Source organism: Acipenser ruthenus, chromosome 15, assembly GCF_902713425.1.
Source record: "Acipenser ruthenus chromosome 15, fAciRut3.2 maternal haplotype, whole genome shotgun sequence".
In the NCBI taxonomy this organism is placed as follows: Eukaryota; Metazoa; Chordata; class Actinopteri; order Acipenseriformes; family Acipenseridae; genus Acipenser; species Acipenser ruthenus.
Genome location: NC_081203.1, coordinates 24,610,328 through 24,619,391, shown reverse-complemented (window position 1 = coordinate 24,619,391; position 9,064 = coordinate 24,610,328).

The window sequence follows — 9,064 nt, the reverse complement described above, 5'->3', positions numbered from 1 at the left end:
TGGTGTATTTTTTTCCCCCCCACAGGAAGGTTTTTACCTTGTGTGAGTTTTGTGATTTACAAAAAAAAAAAAGGTATTACTTGTTTTAAATAAAAGTTACTGACAGTGTATATACTGTACTGTTTAGTGTATATATAGAGGATACATGATGTTCTTCTGCTTGATATCGTTGTTACCAACATGAGTTATGAAAGGCCTATACTACTTAACACACACAGCAGTATACAGATGAAGCGAGAGAAGGAAATGGGATCAATAATACTGCACATATCAGGAAAATATTGTTTATCTTGCTATGCTCTGGCAACGGATTAAGTGGATCTTTTACTGCAATTCTCTTAAAAGACAAAATAGCCGTCGGCTCATGGTATGAGCTAGTTAAAACCCCCATTGGAGATTTAGGAAACAAAAGGGAAAGCTTTTTTTTGCACTGTAATATTTCCACTCCTCCATGCCAGTCTCTTTTCTATGCCCCTGTCAAATCTTTAACAATTAAGGTTTTGTAAGGAAGGAATTCAATATATTTTATTTCCACTCCTTTGTTGCCTAGACAATTTAGTGATATTCCTTTTTTTTGGAAATGTCTATTTTGTACCTATTAATGAATTACCAAGATGAGATCAAAAACGTGCAATTTGCTGCATCTGAGAACACTCATCATAAAACAGCCTTGGTTTTGACAAAAGACATCTGTGTTTATCTCATTTAATTACCAGGTTTTTTTGTTTTTTTTTGTAAGAACATACACACTTCTGCTTATGAATTAGACCAGTATTCTTGAGGGTAAACAATAGCATTTGAACAACTACTATAGCCATTAAAAAAAACAAAGAACTCTTGTGCCAAACATGTATACGCTTTGTCTAGTCTCCCAACATTGAACATTCCCCATGTCAACATTTTAAACAGTATACGTATCCAAGCTGAGGTGTCGTTTGCCTTCAAAACCTTGAATCTGAGATTTATATTTTCAAAAATATGTTGGCATGTAACATAAAATGAGGGATTTTTTTTCTCCTACTGAACATCTAGGAGTGGTTAAAGTCTGTAAATTTAATAAACTGTATGGAGAAAGAAAGGGAAGCCATTCAGACATGCTTAACCAATCCACTGCTATAGAAAGAGAATTTGAGTGACTGGTAGATCTGGGTAAATACATTCAGGCAGAGCCTTTGGTGCAAATTTCACTCTCGAGCCTCTCCTGCAGATGTTCAGAGGTTGTGCTCTCTAGCGCATCAATTATAGACAGCTAGTGAAGGGAATAACTCCTGCAAACATACCCGGTCATGTGTGTGTAATATACAACCTGTAGACTGATCAGCAAGACCACTCCATCACAAATGAGTAAACGTGTTTATGCAGAATAAATTACATCTTTGGCTTGTTATCACTCAAAATACCAGGAGGGATTGGCTCAGTTTGATATATATATTAAAGGCTGTCCAGAAGAGCTGTCAAACATCCTTGAACGTGATGGGATTATTTTTCAATTATTTATAAACTGCTCTTTACTTTGCCCTTGACAGTGAACCCTCATACCTAAATGCACTACATTTCAGTCACAGGGACAAAAAACGTGGTGAATACAATGAGACTGGGGCTGGCTGGCTGTGAAGCCCAGCCAGATGGTATAGCAGCCTGCAATGTTACACTCCAGGAAACAGCTCTGGGACTGTGTACAATAGGGCTTCCCAAACCTGGTTCTGGGGACCCCTGTGTCTTCTGGTTCTCATTCCAACTGAGCTCTCAATTACTTAACTAGATGCTTCATTGAAGTAATAATTTGCTTAATTAGAACTTTCAGTTGGAATAAAAACCAAAAGACACATGGGGTCCTGAGGACCCGGGTTGGGAAGCCCTGGTTTACAGGGTTACAAGAAATACCACATTTCTAGTATTTTCTACATCCACTAGGGGCAGTGTTACAGGGGGACAGATTACTGGTTACATCATGGTGTACCAGATGTAGTTTAGACCATAGTTTGAGAGCTCTATTAAACTATGGAAAAAAAGGCATAGAATACACTGTGTATCAAATATTATGACAATAAGTTGACTTATAAGATGTTACCAGTACAGATCAGGATTTCACAAAGACGGGCAGCAGCACAGATCCTGACTGAAATAACTTCCAGCCCAGATTCCAAACCAGCACTTGTAAAAATTGGAGGAAAGTGGAAAGGAATTCCAAAGCACACCTCTGATGCAGGATCCAAGCTTTTGACAAACATGTTTTTAATGAGCAACATATTGTAAAAGCTTCACTATATTTATTACTCTTTTCCTAAATAATCTTCATAGAAAATGGCTTGTAGGAGCTTCAATCCTCAAAACTGGCAAAACAAACAGCTCACAAACTCAAAAGAAACCATCAAACACCTGTGTGGCTAGAAAACTTAATTAACTAATTGGCTACCTTATTACTTACTGAATTAACTAAAACAAATTGAACTTTGGTGTGATCAATGCCCTTACTTGTTAATCAAGTACAGACATCATACAATAGACAAAAATGTATAATGCAATGTTAATTAATGATCAATTATTTTGATTATTTGCAATTAACAAACATCCCTGGATAAAATTGAATCTAGTTTCAATGTGATTTCCATATTGTAAATGTAAATCGTGTGCATTCCCTAAGAAACATTCTCATTAACAATGCATCTGCACATTTTCAACAATCTGTGCAATAATTACAGAATAATTATAATTAGTATTATAAACTAATAATAATAATAATAATAATAATAATAATAATAATAATAATAATAATAATAATAATAATAATAATTTTCTAAGTACTGTACTTTTCCCTTCATAAAGTTTGCATCTTTGAAACAGCTGTGCTCTTCTATTTTGATAAACCACAATGGGATTTTTTTTATATGCATTTTATCATTCCACTTGCATAGCCTGTATTCATTTTTTCTTTCTTTTGACTGACAAGGCAGATACCACAAAATCATCAACTTGGGTCAATAGTGTAGGCAGCTGGGAAAAAGCCTGAATTTAGAAATGTGACAGTTTGGATAACACAACCAGCTCAAACTGACAGGAGCCCTTGCTGCGTGGCTGAGCAGTCAGAGTTCTGACAGACAGAGGTCATGTATCCATATTTATAGTCTAGCAGTGAATAAACAGAGAGCCTGGGGCTTTTCCTTGTCTTGTAAGGTCTCAGCAAAGGTAAAGGTGTGTGACCATCAGCATGAGGACAGGTTTAGGTAGAATCCCTCTTTCAATGTCAGCAATGCTTTTTGTGGAGAGAATAGGCGGCGCAGCGACCCAATTCATTAAGTTGCTATGCTTTTAAACTTTAGAGGTCAGGGTTTGACTCCAACAAGTTGGATGAGCTTGGTCATCTCAGCCTCAAGTGAACAATAGACCACATCAAAAAAATAGATCACCACACAATTCAACACAATTGCTTGAGAATAGCCCAGAATTAAGGAATGCTTGCAGAGCTATGAGGGGAAGCCCTTATTTAATTATTCAAAACAGACTTATTAATAACATTATTTAAATAACTTTTACTCTGTAATACTGCAGAGATAACTCAAAACTACAGATTGCTCTAGTAGTATTGACAAGACAACTTAATTAAAAACAAAATAGACAATCTACAGTTAAAGTCCACTCAACAATGTTGCTCTTGTACTCTGTTGGTGATGGTTACTTTAAAGACGATAATACATCCATTCACTGTGCATAAATATAAAAAACGGAATGGATTAACATCCATCATTACAGCTTCAAGCATGTTGTGGAGTCGATGCCACAGGGGTTCATCCCCATATTAGGTTCAGGTCCTAACAAAGTGGCCAGTTTACAATAATGAAGACTGTGAAAACATGCACAAATTTAAACCAAAAAGAACCAACAACTCCCCTTGATTTCATCTCATTTTTGCTTTGTTTTTTGCTCCTCCTACTCCTTTCCTACCTGTGCCTTCCCACGGGCAATGTCACTGGTTGACATTCTGCTTCTTATTGTGTTAAAAATAATGGAACCACCCCACAAATAATTGCTCAAATATTACTCTGCTATTTAACTTTCAAAACACATTTTCATCAATCTCAAATGTTTGCCTAGCTGGAATAAGAACAGGTTGTTGGGTGTAGAAGGCCACAAGTAATTATTTGAAAGCTAAATTACTATGCTATTGTATTTGAGCTCCAGCAACCTAGTTTGGTAGACTTTTTTATTAGTCTCTGACTGAAGACTTCTACGGTATTTTAATCACATTTTATTATGTCTGCCATTGCATGTTTGCTCTTTAACCTCAGTCTTTGTTAGGTTCTGAATATGAACATTAGTAAATTGTGTTTTTTTGAATACAAGCACTGCCATTAAACTCTGGATGATAAGGAAAGCTTGTGAGTTCAAGCAGCAGCTTGAGATTGCGTATCAAAGCTCAATTACACCCTGTGGATGGTTATGCTCTTTGGTGATGACCTGAGCGATGATAATGATAGCATTGTGTACCTAGAAGGCCCTTTTGAAAAACATAACTCCACTGGTACTTTATCAAATCAATACTCAAAACAAACATTATAATGTATTTATTTGTTTATTTAACCAGGAGATTTACCCATTTAGAAATATAAGTCCAGTAATACAGACTGGTTCTATCTTGTACAATTCCTAGGAAAGTGCCTATAACCCAAATGAAATCCTACAAGTACACTTTATCACAGCAAATTCAATTATGCCAGATGTAATTTGATTTTATTCATTCTGTGTGAGCATGACCGTTGCACTGTGGATAATAAATGCAGAGCTCAGTGCGAGCTGATGAGACTGGCTTTTTAGCTTGTTTACCCATTCTCTGTGTGGCTTATTGAGTTATCCTCCTTGAACTTAGTTTGCTTTTGATTGATTTGAACTATGGATAGAGGCAGCATGTCAGAGACAGCATGCGAGGTCAGGGTGAGATTTGGGTATTTCCATACAATTCGATTTGCTGTAAACACATGCTGTTCAGCATCCTTAACTTTTTGAAAAGCACAGGGAAATAGACAAGTACATTTTCCATCTATAAATTACATTGGTAACACTTTATTTTGCATGTGAGTATTACATGGATATACAATAACCCATTTATTAAAGTTCTGTGAGAGGTTAATAGAATTTAATCATATTAAAATGACAAAGTAGCAGTATTATTCCAAAAAAAATATTACACAGCTATCTTTTTATGTCTTATATATTTGTTGGAAATAATATTCGTTTTAATAAACATACATATAGCACAAAATTGCAATAACAGTCTAATGGTGGATACTCACAAGCACCCCGTATTGCAGTGACTATTTATTAACATAAATTGAACTTCAAATAATGGGTATTTGCATATCAATTTAAAAAAAGAAAAGCATTACCACTATACTGTATTAATCAAGTACTGTAACAGTTCAACCAGATTGAAGCAATTGTCCCAGTTCTTGCATGTAGATTGCCTTTGGTGATTTTATAACAATAATAAGGTCATCAGTATAACTTACTTCACAGAGCTGAATGGTCATTTCACTCACTTTTGCACAATTCTGCAGCTAGGCATATTATATAAATGTCTATAGTTTTGTAGTGGAGATGTTCTTAGTGGAGATTTTTTAGTGTAACAGCGTTGCATGAATTTGTTAATACAAGCCATATCACAGGGAAAGGTATTTGTCATTCTACACTAAACAGTAACTTCATTAGAGTAGTACGGTATTTATGAGTTATACATTCGACAAATATCGATACTGGTTCAATAAAGAAGCTTTGATTAGTGTGACTTTATTCAGTATACTTCCGAATATGCAGAAAAGTTAGTGTTTTGATTTTAATAAATGACAATATATATGTCATTTATTATATATAATACTCCCATTCGAAACATTTAAAGATTGCTATAATATTCCAAATATATGTGCTGTAATACATTATGCAGTAGCTAAAAAGGAGGTCTATGTTTTTATTGTATTTTATTTAAATTAAGTTATGCCTTGACAGCTTCTGATACAGTAAATGTCTTTTTCACACGTAGGCAGTTCTCCCCAAAGGAGGTGGCCATATCTCTTCAAGGCACTGTTATCTAGTTCATAGACAGTGATGGACTGGAGCCTTGAAAAATAAAAGCCTTCTCCATATCCTTTCATTGGCACCCGGCCAACAGCTGAGACAAGATGAGGTGGACAGGTTCAAAGTGCACTTCTTGATGAAAAAAAAAATATATGGACTTACTTATTTTGGTATGCAGAGGCAAAAAAGGGGGTTCTAATTATTTTTCTCTCATACCCCAATAAATATATTTGATACTTTAATCAAATGTGTGAATCCCAAAATAACAAAAACAACAACATAGATAGATACAGTGGCTGGCTCACTGAGGAAAGAAATACAAGATAAATTATGAAATACAAGATCACTATGAAATACAAGAAGATAAACTATGAAATACAAGAAGATAAACTATGAAATACAAGAAGATAAACTATGAAATACAAGATAAACTATGAAATACAAGAAGATAAACTATGAAATACAAGATAAACTATGAAATACAAGAAGATAAACTATGTCATAATCTCGAAATCCTGAGATCAGTATCTTGTGATCTCGACAAAGCACATTTAAAAAAAATGCCACTGTCCTTAATGAGACACTGTAGATAGAGCATGTGCGTCTTGAAAGTGTAAGAGGATCCATATGCATTTCAAAGATGGACATATACGTCCGTTATTACACGCCAGGCAATCGGATGTCCATCTACACCGTCTCATGAGAATTTAGAATGAGGTGAAAAGGTAACACAGTATATTTATAAGAGTTGTTATGAAGATTTCAAAAGCACTGACACAACTGAACTCACGGGGTGGGAGAACTACCCTGACCTTCAGTTCTCCAGAGCAGATGTGGGGAACTGCAGTGCTGAGGGAGCATTCTACATTTGGGAGAAAACTGGGGGTCAAATCATTGACAAGTGGGTTGCAAAGATGACATTCAAATTGTGCATTTAAAATTGGGGTGTAGAATATATAATTGTCAGAAAAAAAGTGCAGTTAATTATAAAAAACACATTTCTCTAGGAAAATAATGGCATATACTATAAGTTGATTAAATAAAGTATTTACAATTCAATAATTCGCAGAAGGAATATTGTTCTCATAAGCTACCATGTTGTTTATTTTTCATATTCAAGATCTAAATACACTGTAGCTGCGTCAACATCAAATTCAGCTAAATCATCAGAAGTTCCAATTCAAAGTCAACAAATAAAATTAACGGCTTCAATTACCCTTGTCCGGTGCAATTGTAGCCCAGATGGTTGTGATCATATTTTACTCCTCAACTGCTGTTAGAACACATCTCTCAGTCACGCCTAATACTGTTTCTCATGCTTGAGAAGCATCAGAGGTAGTTTCACTTGAACCATCTTTCATTTGCAGTTGCTCTAATTTGAAATCATTCTCATCCATTTATTGTACTTACTACATGCTCTTACATAAGCAAATATTTTTATTTTTTGCTTTTAGTCGAACTTGCTCTTAAATGTAATTATTTACTGCATTCTTTATTTTGCTCTTAGTTGATTTATCTGCTACTGACTTTATTGTGCTTTATAACTGTTCTTATCCGTAATGTGATATGTTATAATATGGTACTTTGTAATGTGATACTTTGTACTGTGATATTTTGTAACACCAGTAAGTCGCCCTGGATAAGAGAATCTGCTAAGAAATAAATAATAATAATCTAAATGAACAGGGTTTGTTGTTTACTGTATGTTTTCTCCCAGTAGATAAAACTAGCTATACAGGGAATACTTGAAACCTAACTAGTATTTATTAGATGCTTAATAGTTCAGTTGGTCCATTTGCTCTCAAATAAAATACTGCAGTCTACTATAGTAAGCTGAAAATGTACAGTTATTTCAGATTGTATTCGTCTTTTTGCATTGTGCAGTGTACGCTCATTTTTAACTGAAACTTATTGATACAAATGTATTCACTTCCAGTTTCAAAACAGGATTGTTGTGACAATAAAGGACCTCTGTGTCTATTTTCTTTAGGATTTCACTCGGTCTGTTATGGCTGTCAAGGCTGTTTTATTACTGGATAATTCAGAGCTCTTGCTGGACAATACATGAATGCTTAAATTGCTCCAAATGTCTAATTGCATTACCTTCAAATCGCACATCCACAGAAAAAGCAGTCCACGGTTCACAGTCTTGTTCATTCAGCGTTAGCTTTATTCACATTCCTCTCTGTATACACTTGTCTCTTCGTGATTCTAAATGTCACATTTGGCAGATACTATATTATATAGCTTTTATCTAAAACACCTTCAAATCTGTGTTTCCAATGGAAAAGATCAGAAATTCCATATTATAGAAAGATAGATGCGTCCCATAACATTGAGATTAGGTTTTGTCTCTTGTTGCTGCTGTGTGCTTGTCTTCAACATTCAAAGGTTGATGCACAGCTTTGATAGATGCAATGGATTTAGTGAGTGTAGAATGATAGTAGACAATAGGTAGGAGAGACAATCCATCAGATTTTACCTCCAAGTCTGGTGGGAACAGCCCTCAATTAAGGTCAACCAAGACTGAGTGATGGAGGACTTCTTCAGAAACTGAGGATTTTCAACATAAACAACATAAGGAGAGTAGATTGGGGAAAGGCAGCAGGCAACAATAGCGTTGTGGAATAATGAAATTAGCTTTGAAGGCTTTAATGAGCAAATTAATTCATTTGATTGCAGAGCTTAAGAAGACACAGGTGCTAGACTTTTGAAGATCAAAAACAGGTGTAAACTAAATGTGTAAATAAGCTGTAAAGCATTGCAGTTACAGAGGTATAGATTGAAGAGTTATGGAGGTTTAAAAAAAACTGCAGTGAGCTGTCTCATGCTGGAAATGTTTGTTTAAAAAGTAACTTGCTACAGGTCTGAAGTAGCACAGTTATCTTATATATTCTTCTTGCTGTTTAGAATCCTCTTGTTAATTATTTTTTTCTTACAGTCATCAGACTCTACCCCTGGCATGACAAAAGTCCACATTCGTTCTATGTATTTATTA